At 47.2% G+C, this 22,938-nt stretch overlaps 1 long non-coding RNA gene and 1 pseudogene across 1 annotated transcript; one reads left to right on the forward strand and one right to left on the reverse strand.

Moving 5' to 3' along the window:
• The first annotated feature begins 9,430 nt into the window (after positions 1 to 9,430).
• Positions 9,431 to 9,575, forward strand: LOC118653044 (annotated as a pseudogene).
• A 5,773-nt stretch (positions 9,576 to 15,348) lies between these two features.
• Positions 15,349 to 22,754, reverse strand: LOC118653001. The gene is made up of 3 exons (XR_004966747.1): positions 22,475 to 22,754; positions 20,159 to 20,237; positions 15,349 to 18,635 (listed from the first exon to the last, which is right to left on the reverse strand). It is a non-coding gene; the product is annotated as an uncharacterized LOC118653001 (long non-coding RNA).
• Between the last annotated feature and the right edge of the window lie 184 nt (positions 22,755 to 22,938).

Here is a 22,938-nt window from a genome sequence, read left to right on the forward strand (position 1 = left end):
CTGCCTGTGGACCGAGGTAAGAACAAGTTAGGATTTATTTTTTTTTGGAAGTTAGGAGGTCTATTTTTTTTATTTTGCAGTTAGTAGGGCTTTTTCTCTGAAGTTAGGAGAGCCTTTTTTTTTAACTTGGTTAGTTGGTTGGGGGTGGTTTCTGGGGGGGTTGCATCACAGTGATAACACAAATGGTCAGCACTCAGAGGTAATGCCAATAGTCAGTGCTCAGTGGTCATGACAATTGTAAGTGCTCAGTATTAATGCAAATTGTCAGCGGTCAGTGTTAATGCAAATGGTCAGTGCTCACTGTTATCCCATGGGGGCCCTAAAATGGTCATCTGCCTAGGGCCCTATAGGAACTTATTCCGGCTCTACAGACAGCAGAGGAGTAGGAACCCCAATTTAATTGACAGTAACTGCATTTAGATTTTGATTGCTATTCACTTGTGTATGATGTTGTATGCTGTGTGCTGTGACATGCCTGGTTCACACTGTTGAGATCTCTGAGCAGTGCGAGTTCAGCCATATGCTTATATGGCTGAACTTGCATTAGATTCGGAAGAAAAAAGGCATATGTGCCTGCTTTTTTCCTGCAGCGGAATCTGATTGCATGGGTCTTCTCACCCATTCGATCAGATTCCTAGGCGAGTTCACAGATCGCAGTGCGGTTCGCACAGGGTAGTGTGAACTGGAAAGGTGGGGGAGGAACCGGCTCTGGAATCGTGCCGGTTCCCGCACCGCACCAGTGTGAGCCTGAAGTAAAACTGGACTTCCACCAATATGGGCACTGCTGAGGCTGAAATGATGTGGACTTGGAAGGCTGCATTGACGGAAAATGATCACACTGCATTGATGGGCAGTGCAGTCTGTATGTCTCGGTGTGGGCAAAGTTATTGTTGGTATATTGTTTTTGTAGCGCTCTGTATATATATTGCTATTTTACTAATAGCAATTTGGAATCCCTAGGAAACAATGATGTCGAGAAAGAGAAAAATTGACTCCAAGTGTAGGATATTCAAACAACAGTGGACTTAGCATTACTTTTTCATGCAGTACAAGGAAAGACATGTGTGTTCGATATGCCAGAATATAGTGTCTGTGTTCAAAGAATACAATTTGCAGCGACACTATCAAACTCAACAGAAAGATAAATAGGCTTCTTTGGTCAGAGAAGTCAAAACAGATAAAATATTAAAACTGATATTCCCATTGAAATACTAGTAGGTTTCTTGATTTCACTCTACTTGTTCTTCATTTTAAATATTTATTTGTTACCGTTTGGTTTCTTTACTTCAAAATAAGATATGTGCAGTGTGTATAGGAATTTGTTCATAGCTTTTTTTTTAGACTATAGTCTGCCCCTCCAACGGTCTGAGGGACAGTGAACTGGCCCCCTGTTTAAAAACTTTGGGGAGCCCTCACTAACAACAATCATGCTTAACCTACACAGCCTTGAATTGTGACATACAATAGGAAAACCTCCTGCCGGTTTGGCCTTATAGCTTCACAGTGGAGCCATACAATAGGAACCATACAATACAAATAACAAACTAGCCCTGATCATGGAACACAGACAATAACCTTTACAACACAATGGACAAACATACACAATAAATAAGATTAAAATCAGCACAGCTAAATAGAAAGGAGATTTTTAACAAAGATCACATAAGAAACGGTAAACATAAAACAAGAAACTTTCACACCTCAAAGGAGGAGACAAAACATGCCATGATGGAACTATGGACGCATGCTTATACCACCAAATACTAGAAACACACTTGGAACAGGGCAAGAAACACAGAACCTGATCATGCTCATCAGCTCAATGCTGTCTCCGTGGCCTTCATTCTTCGCCCATGCCGTCCACACCTTGGAGGACCTCTGCACCGCTGGGCCTGGACCCCGGCACAACGCTACTTCTACCTTCTGCCTACTGCTTCATCACATACAATGAAGGGAAAACCATGCAGGCTGTCTCCACAATGGGGACAGTCATTTCCCTAGCAAAGATTCGGCTTGGCTCACAACACATGACCCCCAACAGTTCAGTGGGCAGCAATACACACTCATACTGACCAACTTTCTAAACATTGGCCAAATAAAACATCCACACTTACTATTGATATTCTTTACGAACGGTGACACTGAGATGAGTTCGGTGTGCAGGATTGACTTTAGAGAACCACAGGGCTATTGCTAGTCAGGCAAGTAGCAAAAGCCCCCAAAGCTATCATGGCTTTTATTTAGGGACTACAACAAATAACAATGGACTACAGCAAGTGACAATGATTAACAAGCATGCTTATGACATCATCTGAACTAAGTTATACATTAAACTAGTCATTTCCTATGTTATACAAAAACTCTTTCCACCTGCAGCCGTGCACCCTCCCTTGAACTTTCCATGCCCTCATGGACTATTTATCACCTCAACAAAAGTTCTGCCTCTGAACAATAAGTCTTGCTTGCAAGACTTTGTGCTCACGTGGCCTGCTTGCAGGCTCCCGCCTTTTCTGGGCAGAACGTCCTCTTCTAGTTCACTTCAATCCGCTTGACCAGCTACAACTTACAAAGTTTTTAACATGCTCATTTAATGACACTTACAAAGGCAACTTTGTATGAGAACAGTCATTTTCTAAAATAAAATCTATCTAAAATACAAATGTATAATACATCAAACACATAACTGCTTGCCTCTCATTGATTTGGCAGATAATAACTACACAAAACAAGTTGGACATCACTTTCCAAACAACTGCTGTGTACATGGATGTCCACACAGGTCTTGTGTCTTGGACAGAGTCACCATCAAGTAGGGCTGTGTGTGGAAATGAAATACACGGTTCGGGAGTCAAAAAAACACTGACAAGGTACCTCCGGGGGGATACGAGGAACCAGCACAGTGGACACACGTTCCCGGATATTACCTCTCCTGGCCACTGCGGCTTCCATGGGGTGTCTGGCCCTCGCTCTGTCTCACCCTAGGTCTGTGTGTCCCTCGGTCAGGTCACCGACACCAGCTCAGTCTGCTCACATCTTCTCAGTGGGAGGGACTTTGGGAGCAGCGACACCACGCAGCAGACGGGAACACCTGCACGACCCTCCTGTGTCCATTTCACACCTCCTTCGCACCTCACTTTCCCCTGCTCCTCTCGGCCTCACCCCCCCCCCCACAGCCTCGCCCCTGACATATTGGCTTGGGAGACCCTGCAAGGACCCTGCTAAAGTGGCCTCATCCTCTTGTGTCAGGAACTTGGCAGCTCAGGGACACTCGAACATTTTATTTTTATCTTATACACACATCGCATGGAAAAACATCAGCGGAGCTGAATGCTATGCGCATCATGGTGCCTTTCTTGGCGGATATGGTGCTTCTTCACACCATCCAAATCTTTTCCTGCTTTGTACTTTTTTCGTGTGTATCTTTCTTAATTCTTGACACAGGACATGTTTTCACCATTCATTTTTTTAGAGAGCATGGAAGGGAGGGAGAAGGAGGAGAGAGGCAACACAAACAAGCAAACATGAGTATGCAACACACACATGGATGTTGATGTTCTCTGTGAACAGTGACTCTGAGATGAGCTCGGCGTGCACGATTAAGTTTAGAGAAGCAGAGAGCTATTGCTACTCAGGCAAGTAGCAAAGGCCCCCAAAGCCCTCATGGCTTGTATTCAGGGAGTACAGCAAATCACAATGGACTACAACAAGTGACAATGATTAGCAGGCATGCTTATGAGATCATCTGAGATAAGTTAGACATTACACTATTCATTTCCTATGTTATACAAACACTCTTTCCACCTGCAGCCGTGCACCCTCCCTTGAACTTTCCATGCCCTTATGGACTACTTATCACCTCAACAAAAGTTCTGCCTATGAACAATAAGTCTTGCTTGCAAGACTTTGTTCTGACGTGGCCTGCTTGCAAGCTCCCGTCCTTTCTTGGCAGAACATCCTCTTCTACTTAACGTCATTCCACTTGACAAGCTACACATGGGTCCTGGGCTCCCACAGGAGCCCACACCAGGGAAGACAATGAGACCTGCTCCCAGGTATGTGCTCTGGACCAGGAATACCACCGGCGGCCCTTCCCTGGCCATCCGAACGTCTAACCGCCGAGCAACACTGGCCAGGGCCTATTCCTTCCGCTTAGCAGATGACAAACATGTGTTGATGTTCTTTGTGAACGGAGACACTGAGGCAAGCTTGGCGTGTAGGATGAAGTAGAGCAGAGGGCTACCGCTCGCTCAGGCATGTAGCAAAGACCCTCTGATCCCTTCTGGCTTTTATTGGGGGTGAGCACAGCAAATAACAATGGAGTACAGCAACTGACAATGATTAACAAACATGCTTTATGAAATTATCAAAGCTAAGTTAGACATGACACTATTCATTTCCTATGTTCTACAAACACTCTTTCCACCTGCAGCAGTGCACCCTCCCCTGAACTTTCTATGCCCTCATGGACTATTCATCACGTCAAGGAAAGTTCTGCCTCGGAACAATAAGTCTCGTGTGCAAGACTTTGTTCTGACGCGGCCCGTGTGCAGGCTTACACCTTCTCCCGGCAGAGCGTCCTCTTCTAGTTAACTTCTTTCCACTTGACCACTACACACATGTCACTCTTTCTTCTTGCACAAGGAAGGCAGACAATCTACCATGATCACTCATCATTCATGCTTCTCTCTTCCTTTCTGAAATACGACAAACATTTCGAAAGAACACACTGTAGCCCTGACCACTGTCGCTCAGTGCGTAGAGCGACGACCTAAGAAATGAAAGATCCCTGGTTCGATTCCCAATCAGGGCACATGGCCTGCTTGTGAGCTCGATCCCCAGTTTGGGGGGGGGGGTGTACAGGAGGCAGCAGGTCCATAATTCTCTCTCATAATTGATGTTTTCATCTCTCTCACAATTAATATTTCCATCTCCCTCCCTTCCCTCCCTCCCTCCCTCCCTCCCTCTGCCTTCATCTCTGAAATCAATAAAAAATAGTTTTAAAAGACTCACTATGTTTCTACAAAAAACTTTACATTCAATTTTTTTCTCATGGTAGGTAAGAACACATTCTCATGAGAACCCTGCATCTGGAGGTGCCATCAACAATCACAGCCTCCCTGCTACTGATGGCATCAATAAGAGCAGCCTACAGGGGAAGCACTGCCTCCGGAATGCCCACCTCTAGGCTACTCATTGCATCCATCAGTGCAGCCGCAAGGGGACTGGCTGACTCAGTAAAGGAGGCCTCTCCAGGGGCCGCTCAGTCGAGCAGGAATAACACCTTCTCCCGATACCCCTGCACCTCGCTGCATAGAATGGCTGCCTCCATAATGGGGTCATCCAAGGGACTGGCTGGCTGCCGCAATCACAACAGCCTCCGGGTGACTGGATGCCTCAGGAAAGGTGACCTGTCCGATACTGGCTGCCTTGTGAATGGCGGCCTCCCCAGGACTGACTGCTTCAATAATGGCAGCCTCTAGGTTAACGACTGAATTAGTGAACGCACAGCTTCCCCTTGGCACTGCAGCAGCCAAGGCCTCCCTTTCCACGGATGGGACCGGAAGGGGTGCAAAATCCACACACCTGACTTCAGTCCATCACGGGAAAAAATAATGGCACCCTGGACAGCATCGATGATTTTCTAAGGTTTTCTGTGGTCTTTCTTTGTTGGTTTGTATTTGCTTAAAAATATTTTTATTGATTTTTTTACACAAAGGAAGGGAGAGGGATAGACAGAGAAACATCCATCACAGAGAAACATCCATCAGCTGCCTCCTGCACACCCCCTACTGGGGATGGGCCCGCAACCAACGTACATGCTCTCACTGGAATTGAACCGGGGACCCTTTAGTCCGCAGCCTGATGCTCTATCCACTCAGTCAACCGGTCAGGGCTAGTTGTGGTTTTTGGGGTACAAGTCTTCATCAAATTCAAACAACATTAGCTAACACTTCAGCACCACGGACAGAAGATGAAGGTGTTATTCTTTAAAAGGCCACAAGAGGGCAGCAGAGGATACTTTTTCCAAAGGAATTGCCTGACAGCTTCTTCAAAGGTTTGTCTCATAAGTATAGACGTGTGCATAGATGAAATACTTAACCTAAACAACTGGGAAACAGTCACCTGGAAACGGGTAACCAGGAACATACGAACCAATAACCATTCGCCTAGTAAATACTATCAAGCAACCTAGTAGCTCATAACTACAAAATCAGTACCTCGTAACCTACTAACTGCCAACTGGGAACCTTTGGAACCTACTGACCTGGCAACCAGTACCTGCTAATTACTGACCTAGAAACTAGTAAGTGGTCATCCTTAACCTAGTGCACTGGTTACCAGGACACCGGTAACTAGGAACCAGTAGCCAGTAACCTGGTAGCTAGTAACCAGTGACCTCAGTAAAGGTGACCTGTGCCATCCTCGCTGCATCGTTCACGGAGGACAGGCAGTACAAGCGACCAGGGCAATGAATGCCTCCACAACGGCAAACTCCCCCGAGGTCGCCTGCACTCCTGAGACTTTGTGACCGCGCTGTACAAACTTCCTGCCTCAGTCATGGCGGACTCCAGCGTACGTGGCGCCTACATAAAGGCGCACTCTCACGAAGTCGCCTGGTCTCGCGGAACTTTACACCCTCGCTGTACGGACTTCCTGCCTCACTAATGGCGGCCGCCACCGTACGGGATGTCGCACTCAAAGCGCACTCCAGGTCACACGGACGGCGGCCTACAGCCAACTCGCTGCCTCAGTATACGCCGCTGCAGCCTGCTGGCTGTCTCAGTAAACGCCACCTGCCCCGTACGGGCCGCCTCGGTCCCGGACACACTGCCGTACGGAAGGACTCCGTACTGGCGGACTCCAACGTATGCTGCACCGACGTAGCGGCGCACTCTCGCCACGTCGCCTGGTCTCGCGGTATTTGACACTCTCGCTGTACGGACTTCCTGCCTCAACAATGGCGGCTTCCGGCCCGGCCTGCCTTACTAATGGCGGCCGCCACCGTACGGAATGTCGCACTCAAAGCGCACTCCAGGTCACACGGACGGCGGCCTACAGCCAACTCGCTGCCTCAGTATACGCCGCTGCCGCCTGCCGCCCGCCTCAGTAAACGCCACCTGCCCCGTACGGACCGCCTCGGTCCCGGAGGCACCGCTGTACGGACGGACTCAGTAATGGCGAACTCCGGCGTACGTAGCGGCGCACTCTCGCCACGTCGCCTGGTCTCGCGGAACTTCACAACCTCGCTGTACGGACTTCCGGCCTCACTAATGGCGGCCGCCACCGTAAGGAATGTCGCACTCTAAGCGGACTGCAGGTCACACGGACGGCGGCCTACAGCAAACTCGCTGCCTCAGTATACACAGCTTCAGACTGCCGGCCGCCTCAGTGAACGCCACCTGCCCCGTATGGGCCGCCTCGGTCTCGGAGGCACCGCTGTACGGACGGACTCAGTAATGGCGGCTTCCAGGGTACCGAATGCCTCTGTAACGGCGTACTCTCGCAAGGCCGCTTAGTCTCGCTGTATGGACTGCCTACCTCAGGAATGGTAGCATCCAGGGCATTGGCTGACTTAGTAATGGCGGCCTCCAAGGTACGGAACGCCTCAATCATAGCGGACTCTAGGTTACTGGCTGTAGCAAATTCGGCGGCTTCCAAGGTTCTGGGAGCCTCAATAACGGCAGCCTCTAGGTTTCGGAATGACAGCGTGAAGGCATAAGTTCACCGTGTCAGTGCAGCAGACAAGGCCTCCCTTTCCGGGGCTGGGACGGGAAGAGGTGCAAAAGCCAGACCCATGCCTTCAGTCCATCCAGGGACGGAATGATTGCAGCCCTGTACAGGCTCGATGATTTTGTGTGTGGGGGTTCTTTTTTTTTCTGGGTATAATTTTTCCTTGTGTTTACAGGGCATTAGCTGGGATTTCAGCACCACGGACAGAAGAACAAGGTGTGATTCCTTGAGTGGCCACAAGAGAGCAGCAGAGGATCGTTTTTGCACAGGAATTGGCTAACAGCATCCTTTGAGGTTGCTGTCATAAGCACGTAGATGCATAGACGTGGACAGTATAAGCACTAACTTACTTGAAGGAGAAATAAAAACGTTTATCCTATAAAACCAGAGTATAAGTCTGCTCTAGGATTACATTCTCATAAATCGCAAAATAAGGAATCCTTGTTCTTAGCACATTTCTACAGGACTATTTCTTCTTTCATTCTGAAAGAGACAGGCATAGGTATCAAGTTACAAGAACAGGTTTCAAACCCACTGTGCTAAGGCACCAAGCTATTAACTAGAATTTTTATTCAGAAAAAAAATGTGTTTACAACTAATTCACTAGGTGAAGAAAATACTCAGTAATAATGACCTTAATGTCACTAAAGTAACTTGAAAAAATAGGAAGCAATGTTGGAATTTACTAGAATCCTGAAAAGGACGATTCATTTGGATGCTTCTGAAATACTATCAAACAAATGCACATTTTGCAACCCAAATTCATCTTTTGCTAGCAAATTCACCATTTCCAAAACATATTCACCTTTTCCAAAGCAAATACACCTTTTCCAGAGGAAATTCCCCTTTTGCAAAGCTAATTCAACTTTTGCAAAGCCAATCCTCCATTTCCACAGCAAATTCACCTTTTCAACCTCTGACCCTGACCCCACCCCAACCCTGACCATGAACCCTCACCCTAAAACCCTAACACCAAACCCAGCCCTAGCCCCAGCCCTAGCTTTGAACTATAACCCTTGACCAAGCTCAAATTTATATTTTTAAAAGTGAATAGAATCCATAGCTGATGTTGTTCACTGGTTAGAGCATTTGCTTGACAAGCATACACTCACCACTCTAGTTAAAAACAGCACCAACGAACATATGAGGCAGGGTGGGTGGGTCACATAAGGGGAACCTCAGTGCAGCAGTCTACAGGGGCCTCCCTTTGCAGAGCTGGGGTGGGAGGAGGTGAAGAACACAGGGCCGTGACTACAGAATGATTGCCGCCCTGGACAGCTTCGATGACTTTGTGCTGGTGTTTTTTATACGTAGAATTTTTGGTCGTGTTCACAGGGCTTTGCCTGGAATTGCAGCACCATGGACAGAGGCACAAGTTGGTATTCCTTGAATGGCCACAGGAGGGCACCAGAGGATTATTTTTGCGCAGGAATTGGCTGACAGCGTCCTTTAAGGGCTAGTTGCTAGCATAATAAATATCTAGATCCCATAGACGTGCATAGTATAATCAGTAACTTACTTGAAGGAAAAATACAAGCGTTTATACTATAAAACCAGAGCATAAGTCTGCTTTATGAATACATTCTGATAAATCACAAAATCAGAGATGCTTGGTCTTAGCACGTTTCTACAGGATTATTTTATCTTTCAAGCAGAACCCCTTGAATTACAAGAACACGGTTCAAAACCACTGTGTTTCACCCACTGGCAATGGGCAAGGAGACACCTCATTGGTGGTGTTGCTCTTATATCAGTCAGGGGCAAAGCAGATGTACAGCCCTTAGTTCATCCTAGCTTGATGCCTGTGTGAGTGGCCAGAGCTATTTCATGCCTGAGGCACATAAAAAACCCCAGTGTGTTTCCTAACCAAAGTATTAACTAGAATCTTTTATTCAGAAAAAAAATGTGTTTACAACTAATTTACTAGGAGAAAAAAGCACTCAGTCTTAATAACCTAATGTCACTGCAGTAACTTGAAAAAATATGAACCAATATTGGAATTGACTAGGATCCTGGAAAAGGCGACTCATTTTAATGCTGCTGAAATATATTCAGGCAAATTCTCTATTTCCAAAGAAAGTTCACCTTTTCCACCTCTGACCCTGGCTATCCCTACCCCCTAAAACTCATCCTCACCCGAAAACCCTAACCACAACCCCAGCCTTAGCCTCAGCCCCAGCCTTGATCTCTGACCCTTGACCCACACTCCGATTTAGATTTTTAACAGTGAATAGAATACGTAGCTGGTGTTGCTCACTGGTTAGACCATAGGCTAGCCAAACATACACTCACTACTCTCTAGTTAAAAGAGGAATCAAGGAACATATTAGGCAGGGTGGTGGGTCACCTTAAAGGGAACCTCAGTGCAGCAGTCTCCAGGGCCTCCCTTTGCAAAGCTGGGGTGGGAAGAGTTGCAGACCCAGGAGCCGTGACTTCTGTCCAACCAGGGACGGAATGATTGCCTCCAGGGACAGCCTCGATGATTTTGTGGGTTTTTCTTTTCATTTTTTTCTGGGTAGAATTTTTGGTTGTGTACACAGGGCCTTAGCGAGAATTTCAGCACCATGGTCAGAGGCACAATGTGCTATTCTTTAAATGGCCACAGGAGGGCAGCAGGGGATGATTTTTGCGCAGGAATTGACTGACAGCAGGATGCTTGGTCTTAGCACATTTCTACAGTTTATTTTATTTTTCATTCTGAAAGAGACCGACACAGGGATCAAGCAGAGCCCTTTGAGTTACAAGAACACTTTTTGAAACCACTGTGTTTCAACACTAAACTGTTAACTAGAATCTTATGTTCACACACACAAAAAATGTGTTTACAACTAATGTACTAGGAGAAAAAAGTACTTAGTAATAATAACCTAATGTCACACAAGTAACTTGAAAAAATATGACGCACTATTGAAATATACTAACATTTTCATGCTGCTGAAATTCTGACAAAATTCACCATTTGCAAAGCAAAATCTTTTTTTAAAAGTATTTTTTTAAATATTTTTTTTTTATTGATTTCGGAGAGGAAGAGAGAGATAGAAACATCCATGATGAGAGAGAATCATGGATTGGCTGCCTCCTGCAACCCCACAACTGAGGATCAAGCCTGAAACCCAGGCATGTGCCCTTGCCCAGAAACAAACCGGGGACACTTCAGTATGCAGTCCAACGCTCTATTCACTGAGCCAAATCAGCTAGGGGAAAATTCATCTTTTGAAAAGCAAATTCACCTGTTCCACTTTAAATTCATCTTTTGCCAGGGTTTGATTCCAGTCAAGGGCACATGCCTGGGTTGTGGGCTCAATCCCCAGTAGGGGGCATGCAGGAGGCAGCCGATCCATGATTCTCTCTCATCATGGATGTTTCTATCTCTCTCTCCCTCTCCCTTCCTCTCTCAAATCAATAAAAATATATTTTTTTAAAAAAGGGCTGTGAATTTCTCAAATGGTTTTTATTTATATTACTAGTAGCCCGGTGCACAAAATTCATGCACATTAAAAGGGAATTAATTGCCTTAACCGGTTTGGCTCAGTGGATAGAGCATCGGCCTGCAGACTCAAGGGTCCCAGGTTCGATTCCGGTCAAGAGCATGTACCTTGGTTGTGGGCACATCCCCAGTGGGGAGTGTGCAGGAGGCAGCTGATAGATGTTTCTCTCTCATCGACGTTTCTAACTCTCTATCCCTCTCCCTTCCTCTCTGTAAAAAATCAATAAAATACATTTTTTTTAAAAGGGAATTAATTAGCAGAGATATTTTAATATTGCTATTTGCCCTTTCTCTATAATAGAAGTGTGGGAGATGAAAGGAAATTAGTAAAATGCATATGAAAATCATATATAAATTTATTACTAAATAAACAGTAACAAAAAGATATAACAACAACAAAGGCATGATATAAAAATGACAAAAACATGGTATGAAAACGACAAAAACATGATAGAAAAACAACAGTGATGCAAACAATGACTGATAAAGTGGTTAAACTTATTCTAACATCTCCCTGTACACCACATTAAGAGTGAAAACACTTTCAGAGTGCTTGACTAATTTCCCTTGTGCTGAAGTACTTAGAACTTTAACGGTAACATCACATGCTCTTCAAACTCAAGAGAAAGCAACATATAACTGACCATGTGCAAAAACGGGTTCAGATAGGAATACGCCTACTTTGTCTAGAGTTTGTCCTTGTGATTTATTAACAGTCATCACAAATGCTGGCATCTCGGGAAACCATCCTTGAATCAATTTCAATGGAAGGCCAGTGACAGATGGGGACAAATTAATTCTTGGAATCAGAACAGCCTCTCCCTCTGTAGATCCGTTAATACTTCAGCTTCGATAATGTTAGGTCATAATCTTTTGATAATAAATCTGGTGCCATTACAAAGACCCCATTTACTATTGAGATTTCTCAATAGCATGATGATTGCACCCACTTTAAATTCTAATTTATGACATGGCATTCCCGAAGGAGTAATACTATTAAGAAATTCGATGGGAAAATTTTCCTTTTCAGCATCATCTGTGGAATCAATGGAATCATCACTCAAATATGTGTGAAAATCTCCATCGAGTATATCCAAATTTTCTTAATTTAATTTTTAAACATGCTCATTTTGGGGGCAAAGAATTGCACGTTTACATATATTTTTAATATTATCTATAGCAGTGGTTCTCAACCTTGGCTGCACATTAGAATCACCTGGGAATCTTTTTAAAATGCTGATTTCTGGGCTTCATCCTCCGAAATTTGTTTATTTGATATGGGGTGGGGCCACAACATTAGTAACAAAGAAGCAGAATTAAAACTTTATTGTGGGGAGCTACAGTGTTTTGGACAGGTTCAAGCCTTGGACTGATGAGAGGGCACAGTCTTCTCATTGCCACATGCAAGTCCCAGCTAGGAGTGCAGGAGCCCTCCCAGCACAATTACAGCCAACAGCTGTAGTTGTAAGCTTGAACCTATGGTCTGAACACGTGGCCCCACCTGCCTGAGTGATATAGGCTTCATAGAGTTCAGGTGCATGTAGTTGAGTAGGATTGAAACCCAAGAGAATGTTGTAAACATCTTGGTCATGCCTTTGCTTTGCCTCATAGCATCTGCTATAAAATAAACTCATGGCTGTGGCCGTGGTCACTGTCTCTCAGGGAAGCAGCGTCCCATCGAGACCACACTTTCATTCTCTTATCTGTCTTTTCTAAGCCTTTCAGCCACCCCCCACTCAAGTTCACCCCTGGCCGTGCTGGCGCAGCACACTTTAGAAAGATATGCCTCCTCGCTCCCAGGGTGGGTTCCTGCCTCAAACCCTGCCCTTACAGGAAACAGCTCCAGGAAACAGCTCGGGGAAGGATGCAGCCATTGCCAAGACAACCCCTGCAGGACTGACTTCCTTCCGCTTGGTCACAGCAGTTGTGGTCATGATGAACACCACCCATGGTTTTTCTATAAGTAGATCTGTTGTTATTGATCTGAGACAGAGAGGGATAGGAAGACAAAGAGAAGCATTGATGTGAGAGACAAAAAATCAAGTGATGTGATGTGTGTACCCTTACCAGGAATCGATGTGACTTCTTGGTTCATAGGTCAACACTCAATCATTGAGGCTCACTCACTGGGCTGTGTGTTGCTATTTGGATGACCTGTTTACTAGAAAGAGAATGGGCCCTGGCTGGGTAGATTACATGCTACGGTGATGACAAGCTTTACATTGCTGGTGTTCAAAGGTTGCTTTGAGCATCAGGCCTGTTTCCATCATGACAGCAAGTGGGAGGTGTTGCATCAGTACAAGTCTACTTCTAGCTTCTGCCTAATGGTTCATAACATAGAATGAAGGTAAAACCATGCAGGCTATGTCTTAGAAGGGAGCCAGTAATTTAGCAAAGATTCTACTTTGGTGACAACACATGACCCCCAACAGTTCATTGGCAAGCGATACACAGTACTACTTACCAAGTTTCCAAACATTTGCCAAGTAAAACATTCACACTTATGAAGTTTTTTACATAATCATTTAATTACACTTAGGAAGACAACTTTATAGCAGAAATATCATTTTCTAAAATAAAATGTATGTACAATACAAATGTATACTACATCAGATAACTGCTTTGCTCTTATTATCCATATAATAACTATATAGAATAAGTCTGAGATCACTTTCCATGCAACTGTTGTGTAAATGGATGTCCAAACAGGTCTTGTGTCTTGGAAGGAGTCACCATGAAGTAGATCAGTGATGGCGAACCTCTGACACGTGAACTCATTTTTTTGATTGATTTTTCTTTATGTATTTTAAATACATAAAATAAATACCAAAAATATAAATCTTTGTTTTACTATGGTAGCAAATATCAAAAAATTTATATATGTGACACAGCAACAGAGTTAAGTTAGGGTTTTTCAAAATGCTGGCACCCCGAGTTCAAAAGGTTCACCATCACTGAAGTAGGTGCAGTGTGTGGAAATCAAATCCAGGGTTCTGGAGTCCTCGATCACCAAGAAGGTACCTCCGGGAGGATAGAAGGAACCAGCACAGTGGCCGCAGGTTCCCAGAAGTCACCTCTCCAGGCCACTGCGGCCTCGATTGTCTGTTCCTCGGTCTCTGTGTGCCTAGGTCTCTGCGTCCCTAGATCACTGACACAGGTGAGTCTGCTCGCATCTTCTCAGTGTAGGTGACTCTGGGAGCAGGGGAGCATGTGCTGTCCCCTCCTCTGTCCATTTCCCGCCTCCTTCACACCTCACTTTCCCCTGCTCCTCCCAGCCTCGCCCCTGAGAGCCTCGCCCTTGATGTGGTGGCTTTGGAGACCCTGCAAGGACCGTGCTAGAGTGGCCTCATCCTGTTGTGTCAGGACCTTGGCAGATGAGGGACACTCAGACATTTTATTTTTATCTTATAGACACATCGCATGGAAAAACAGCGTCGCTAAATGCTCTGCTCATGATGGTGCCTTTCTTTAGGGGTATGCTGCTTTTTCACACCCTCAAAAGCTTTTCCTTCTTTGTACTTTTTTCTTGTGTATGTTTTGGTTAATTCTTTCCAGACGATATGTTTTCCCCATTCTTTTTTTTATATAAAGTGGAGGGGGGGGGGGAGAGAAAACAAACAAGCAAACATGAATATGCAAGAGACACATGGATCTTTGGCTCCCAAAGGAACCCAAACAGGGGTAGGCAATGAAACTTGCATCCCAGGTATGTGCTCTGGACCAGGAATCCTACCAGCGACCCTTCCCTGGGTATCCAATGGAAGACTGACCAGGGCCTATTCCTTCCACTTAGCAGATGAGAACAAATGTCCCTCTTTCTTCTTGCAGAAGGCAGCCAATCTATGATGATCACTCATCATTCATGTTTCTCTCTTCCTTTCTGAAATAGTAGAAATATCTCTAAAAAACCCACTTGGCCCTGGCCGCTGTTGCTCAGTGGGTAGAGCGACAGCCTGCAAACTAAAGGTTCCCTGATTCGATTCCCAGTCAGGGCACATGTCCAGGTTGCAGGCTCGATCCCCGGGGGGGGGGGGGGATACAGGAAGCAGCTGATCCATGATTCTCTCTTATCATGGATGTTTCCACCTCTCTCTCTCTCCTCCTCCTCCTCCTCTTCCCTCCCTCCCTTTCTCTCCCTTCATCTCTGAAATCAACTTAAAAAATGGTTTTTAAAAACTCACTGTGTTTCAACAAAAAAGTTTAAATTGAATTTTTTTCTCACGGTACTAACACGTTCCCATGATAACCCTGCATCTGGAGGTGCCATCAACAATGACAGCCTCCCTGGTACTGATTGCATCAATAATAGCAGCCTACAGGTGGAGGACTGCCTCAGGAATGCTCACCTCTAGGCTACTCATTGCATCGATCATTGTAGCTCAGTAAAGGAGGCCTCTCCAGGGGCCGCTGGGTCAAGCGGGAATAACACGTTCTCCCAATATCCCTGCACCTCGCTGGACAGACTGGCTGCCTCCATAATGGGGTCATCCAAGGGACTGGCTGCCGCAATCACAACGGCCGCCGGCTGACTGGATGCCTCAGGAAAGGTGACCTGTCTGGTACTGGCTGCCTTGTTAATGGCGGCCTCCCCAGGACTGACTGCTCCAATCATGGCAGCCTCTAGGTTATAGACTGACATAGTGAACGCACAGGTTCACGATGTTGGTGCAGCAGCCAAGGTCACCTTTTGCAGGGCTGGAGTGGGAAGGGGTGTAAAATCCAGACCTGTGACTTCAGTCCATCCAGGAAAGGAATGGTTGCGCCCTGGACAGCATCGATGATTTCGTGGGTTTTCCTTTGTGTTTTTGGTTGCTCTTGTCTTTGTTTGGGTAGAATTTTCAATCAAGTACACAGGGCATTAGCTGAAATTTCAGCACCACGGACAGAATCACAAGGTGTTATTCTTTGAATGACCACAAGAGGGCGGCAGAGGATCTATTTTGCTTAGGTATTGGCTGACCGCTTCCTTTGCGTAATAAGTATATAGATGCATGCACGTGATACTTAACCTAGTAAACTGATAACCAGTAATCTGGTAACCAGTAACCATTAACCTGGTAACTAGTAGCCAGTAACCAAGTAACTAGTAACCTTTTTAACCTAGTAACCTGGTAATTAGTAACCAGTAACCCAGTAACTAGTAACCAGTAACCTAGTAGCTAGGAACAAATAACTTCAGTAAAGGCGACATGTCCCATACTGCCTGACTCATTAGCGAAGGCCTCCTCAGTACGGACAGCCTCAGTAAGGGCAGCCTCCAGCTTACGGAATGCCTCAATAATGGCGGACTCTCTCGCGGTCTCTGGGTCTCCCGATATTCCACACCTCACTGTACGGACTGCCTGCCTCAGTAAGGGCGGCCTCCAGGTTACGGAATGCCGCAATCATAGCAGACTCCAGGTTACAAGGACGGCAGCTTCCAAGGTACTGGCTGCCTTAGTAAAGGTGGCTGCAGGTTGCTGGCTGCCTCAGCAAAGACCACCTGTCCAGTACGGGCTTCCACGTTCACAGAGGCCTGCGCTGTATGGGTGGCCTCAGTAATGACGGCCTCCCGGGTATGGAATGCCTCAGTAACAGCGGACTCTGGCGAGGTCGCCGGGTCTTGGGATACTCCACACCTCGCTGTACGGACTGCCTGTCTCAATAATGGTGGCCTGCAGGGAAAGGACTGCCACAATCATAGCGGACTCCAGGTTACTGGCTGCCTCAAGGACGGCGGCCTCCAAGGTCCTGGCTGCCTCAATAATGGCAGCCTCCAGGTTTCAGGCTGACATCGTGAACGCACAGGTTCACTCACGATATCAGTGCATCAGCCAAGACCTCCCTTTGCAGGGCTGGGTCGGAAAGAGGTGCAAAATCCAAACGCGTGACTTCAGTCCATCCAGGGACGGAATGATTGCAGCCATGTACAGGCTCGATGATTTTGTGTGTGTGCTTTTTTTTGTTTTGTTTTTGTTTTGTTTCTGGGTATAATTTTTCGTCTTGTTCACAGGGCATTAGCTGGGATTTCAGCACCACGGACAGAAGCACACGGTGTTATTCCTTGAACGGCCACAAGAGGGCAGCCAGCAGAGGATCGTTTTTGCACAGGAATTGGCAGATAGCTTCCTTTGAGGTTTCTATCATAAGCACATAGCTGCATAGACGTGTACAGTATAAGCGGTAACTTACTTGAAGGAACACAAAGGCGTTTATCCTATAAAACCAGAGTGTAAGTCTGCTCTAGGATTACATTCTCATAAATTGCAAAATAAGGAATCTTTGTTCTTAGCACATTTCTACAGGACTATTTCATCTTTCATTCTGAAAGAGACAGGCATAGGTATTGAAGAACCCTTTGACTTAAAAGAACACGTTTCAAAACCACTGTGTTGCAACACCAAACCATTAACTAGAATATTTTACTCAGAAAAAAAAAGTGTTTACAACTAATTTACTAGCAGACAAAAGTACTCATAATAACCTAATGTCACAGAAGTAACTTGAAAAGATATGAAGCAATATTGGAATCTGCTAACATCCTAGAAGGGTAGACTAATTTTGATGCTGCTGAAATACAATCAGAAAAATTCACCTTTTGCAAAGCAAATTCATCTCCAAAGCAAATTCACCTTTTACACTTCTGACCCTGACTCCAGCCCTGAAACTGACACTTCGCCCTAAAACCCTAACCCCACCCCAGCCCTAGCCCCATCCCCACACTTTACCTCTGACCCTTGACTTGGCACAAATTTATATTTTATTAGTGTATAGAATCCGTACCTGGTGTTGCTCACTGGTTAGAGCGTTGGCCAGCACCTCTGGTGAAAGACTAGGTGGAGGGAGAGTGGGAGTCTGTGGTGGAGTCTATGGAGGAGGGAAGTAGCTAGGTCTATGTTTACAGAGAGGATTCTGAGGACAGTGTGTGGGTTGGGGTTGAGCAGAAGAGCAAGTCTCAGGGTCTCTTGTGCAGAAAAGCACAGCAGGCAAGGAAGAAATTTCTAGAGGGCGAGCTCTGCCGGGACCACGCCGGGACCCACACATTCTGCACTGTCACCCGCACACCGTCTGTGGCCTGTGACGTCTTCACTTGCAGAAAAACATGTGTGTGTAATTGTCTACACTCCATGCAGACTTTCGTCATCAGTGGAAATCACAGTTTTAAAATGACTTAAGTGCAAAGCCAGACTCTACCATTGAGTCGTCTTGAGCCCTTGGTAAGTTTAATCATAGAGCCCCCCCTCCCCCCCCCTTTTTTTTTTTTACTATTTTTTATCATCTTTTTAAAAAATTTTCTTCCAATACAGCATAGGTTTTCCCTGTGACAGCTGGTAGTGGTTGCTGTTATTCCTTGAATGTCCACAGGGAGGCAGCAGAGGATCATTTTTGCGCAGGAATTGGCTGTCACTGTCAGAGTCCTTTGAGGTCTAGTGTCATCCTATATAATAAAAGAGTAATATGCCACCCAGCACTGGGATCAGCGGAGCCGTGAGGCCTCCCAGCACCGGGATCAGCATGACAGGGGGCAGCGCCCAAACCCCCTGATCGCCCTGCGGCTCTGTGTGTGACAGGGTGCGGTGCCCCCCCCCCCCCCCACACACACACACACAGGCTCTGCTCTGTGTGTGACAGGGTAGAGCCATAACCTCCCCATCGGCCCTGCCCTGAGTGTGACAGTGGCAGCGCCCCAACCCCCTGATCCGCCCTGCTCTGTGTGTGACAGGGGGCGGTGCCCCAACTCCCCTATCGGCCCTACTCTGTGAGTGACAGGGGGTGGCGCCGCAACCTCCCCATCGACCCTGCCTTGAGTGTGACAGGGGGCGGTGCCCCAACCCCCCAATCGGCCCTACCCTGAGCGTGACTGAGGGTGGCATCGCAACCTACCGATCCTCCCTGCTCTGTGCATGACAGGGGGCGGTGCCCCAACTCCCCAATCGGCCCTGCTCTGAGCCTGACCAGGGGCTGCACCTAGGGATTGGGCCTGCCCTCGGCCATCCGGAAGCAGGCCTAAGCCAGCAGGTTGTTATCTCCCGAGGGGTCCCAGTCTGCGAGAGGGCACAGGCCGGGCTGAGGGACCCCCCCTCCCCCCCGAGTGCACAAATTTTTGTGCACTGGGCCTCTAGTAAGTACATAGATCTCTACACGTGAACGATATAATCACTACCATACTAGAAGCAAAATAAAAGCGTTTATCCTATAAAAGCAGTGTATAAGTCTGCTCTATGTTTACATTCTGATAAATCACAAAATAAGGGATGCTTATTCTTAGTACATTTCTACAGGATTATTTTATCTTTCATTCTGAAAGAGGCAGGCATAGATATTGAGCAAAATCCTTTGACTTATAAGAATATGTTTCAAAACCACTGTGTTTATATGCCAAAGTATTAACTAGAATCTTTTATTCAGGAAAAAAAAAATGTGTTCACAACTAATTTACTAGCAGAAAAAAGTACTCAATAATAATAACCTAATGTCACAGAAGTAACCTGAAAAAATATGAAGCAATATTGGAATTTACTAAGATCCTGTAAGGGATGACTCATTTTTGATGCTGTGGAAATACAATCAGGCAGCCACCACGGACCCTATCATTGAGATGTCTGCGATGGTGCAGGCCTCTGAGTCACTAACCATGTTCCCAGCCACTAACTCCTGTATTATCATGAAAAGGTTAACAACGTTGATGCCCAAACAATGGAGTCCCACCCCAGCCTTCATAGCCTACTTCCCCATGCCTGTACTAATCCTTGCCCTACCCTATGTCAACATCTGGCTTTATGGGGTGCACAGCAGGTTTTTGTGGGTGGATGATCTGCTGCTCTCCCATACTGCCAGCTGTATTGGAAAAAGTGCTCCTAAGAGATTCAACCCTGTCTCTGCTTGATTGGCTCAGGCAGTGACAGGCAGCCTGGGCGCACTGATTCACCGGTTACAATGCCATCCTCCACTCCGACTCACCTCCACGGAGTCTCACGGAGACCTTGTTTTTTGTTTGTGTTTGTTGTTAATCCTTGCCGGAGGATATTTTTCCATTGATCTTTTAGAGAGAATGAGAGAGAGAGAAAAAGACAGAGAAACATCCATGTAAGAGAAACACATCGATTGGTTGCCTCCTGCACACACCCCAACCAGAGCCGGGGCCGGGGAACCTAGGTACAGTAGCCTTGACCGGAATCAAACCCAGAACCCTTTGGTGCGCAGGCCTAGGACGAGACTCCTTTCTCAATTAACATTGTCATTCGATGAAATCATGAAAATCACCCAATCTTGTTTTCATGGCCCTTAAGGGCGATTTCTTGGGCTTTGCTCCGTGCCCAGCCCGTGCCAGGTGCTCACGGTCCAGATCCTCTACAAGCCCATGAGAGGTGTTTCTTTGCTCCCCTTCCTCCCTCCCTGCCTCACTTCACTTCCTTCCAGATTTACTGAGCGCCTGTCTGTGCCAGGGGCTGGGGCACAAAGGCAAAGCTAGCAGCCACAACCTCACCACCCCGTGAGAGCATCATCTGCAAAACGGCTGTGACTAGGGTGGGTGCAGGGTGCAGGGGGAGCCCCAAATGACTCAGGGAAGGTTCTCCAGTGGAGTTAAAGGTGAGATGGGATTTGAAGGATGAGGAAGGGCATTCAAGGTGTAGGGAACTGCATGTGCAAAGGCAGGGAGGCAGGAAACAGCCCGCCTGGACTTGGAACTGTGGGAGGGCGATGGAGCCAAGGTCCAGGAAAACTGCTGGGTGAGATTGGGGTCCCAGAACCCACTACCTGGACCCTATGTCTCCTTGATCGCCTTTGCTCCTGGAGGAAGAAGCCCCTCCTACCTGCCCAAAAGGAGGCTTTGAAGCTGGAGAGGGAGTGAAGGAGGGGCAAGCTGATGTGTATTTTTGGATTGCTTCCAGAAATCTCCTCCTCCTCCTCCAACATCTTGGCAACCGGGCGGCAGCTGGGGGAGGATCTGTGAGCTGGGCTGAGTTGAGGGGGAGGTGGACTGGGGGTAGGGACCTCTGCTCCCCCTCTCTGAGCCTCAGTTTTGGCATCTAGAATATGGGCACGACCACCCAGTTGCTGGCTCGTGTCAACCCAGGGGCTCCGGGAAGCGCAGGCCCAGGCTGGACTCATGATGGGGAAGGCCTGGGAGGTGAGGTTGTGCACTGAACAGGGTCCATGACTTCACATCTCATACCTCACACTGCAAATGTTCTTATAATTTTAAATGTTTTCAGATTTTATTGGAAGTTTTTTAGGCCGTTTTAATATTTATTATGACAATTCTCCAGTCCGTAAGGGTCTTGAAGATGAAGCACCTTCTTATAACTTGGCTAAAAGGCGCCTGGGGTTTAGCGCTGGTCACCTTCCCATCAGGGACGTTTCCAGAGCACACAATGCCCCAGGGGGGATCCTGGTCCTAGAGGGGCCACGCATAGGCTGACGGCTTCCGACTCCAGGGAAAGGGCAGGGCCCTGAGCCTCTGTGCTCCTCTCACTCTGGGTGGATCAGGCTGGGGAGTGGGCTGTGGAGAGGCTCGGAAGGGACTGTGAGAACTGCCTGCTCTTCCAGCCACTAGGTTCTCCCCGAGGACAGAGAGCCCGAGATTTCTAGAAAGGGGAGTCACAGTGCACCCCAAAAAAAGTTTGTGTTTTTGTTGGTTTGCATATGACCTTTAAGCCTTAAATTGTTTTTAGAGTACAAAGGAAAGTTAAAGAGCAGCAGTAAGTAACCCCCACGCACAACCGCTTGTCCCAGAGACGGGTCAGTGGTGCCCATCTCTTGTGCATCAGATGAGACAATATTCCAATGGCTGACCTCCCCATGCCTCAGTGTCCTCCTCTGTAAAATGTTGATAATACTTCATGCATCTGAGATGGCTGTGAGCACTGAGCAAGCCAGCCTGTGTGATGTAGTGAAGGCTGCACAGAGACTTACAGCTCGAGGCTATAAACGCCTGCCTCCATTCCTACCCAGTGTGATGCCTGTGGAGACCTCGTCTTACCAGCAGCAGAGTATACTGGGGTGTGACAGAACTCACTATCTGTGCAGAGTGGGGACATTCCGGTTGTTTCTAGTCTCTTGTCCGCAGCATGTCTTTGGGGTTATCTCCTGTAAACATAAGCCCTGCCAAATGTCATGTGCTCACATCTCAAATGGATATTTCCTCATCACCTCCCAAGGGTTGTAAACAGCTCACGCTCAACCTTTGCTACAAGGGCCAGCACCCCTGCCTGCGGGGCCTGGTTCTAACCCGACAGGGAGTCCACGCTCACGACTGAAGAATGAGAAACGCACCTTGGCAAGAAGCAGCCGTTTCTGCGTCCAGAGCAACACGCCCAGCGAGGGAGTCACAGCTGCAGATCCACCGCTCCGTCTCCTCCTTTCTGCAGCACCTGCCAGTCAGTGTGTGGAACGGGGGCCAGAGAGGGGGCACAGGGCGGAGGGGGGCACAGGGCGGAGGGGGGCAGAAGAGGCCAGAGGGGCCCCAGGAGGCCAGAGCGCAGGCTCATCTGTCTCCTCCGGTGGAACCCTCTCAGTCCCGAGTCATTACTGCCCCCCTTTTCACAGATGGGGAAACAGGCATCATCACAGGGCCTGTTGGGACAGAGTTCAACACCTCACCTGACCTTTGAGAGGCTTCCATCAAAATGCTGACTGTCCCGCCCAACCGGTGTTGCTCAGTGGATAGAGCGTCAAACCTTGGACTGAAGGGTCCCAGGTTCGATTCCCGGTGGGGGCACAGGCCCGGGTTGCGGGCT

Source organism: Myotis myotis, unplaced genomic scaffold, assembly GCF_014108235.1.
Source record: "Myotis myotis isolate mMyoMyo1 unplaced genomic scaffold, mMyoMyo1.p scaffold_m19_p_37, whole genome shotgun sequence".
NCBI lineage: Eukaryota > Metazoa > Chordata > Mammalia > Chiroptera > Vespertilionidae > Myotis > Myotis myotis.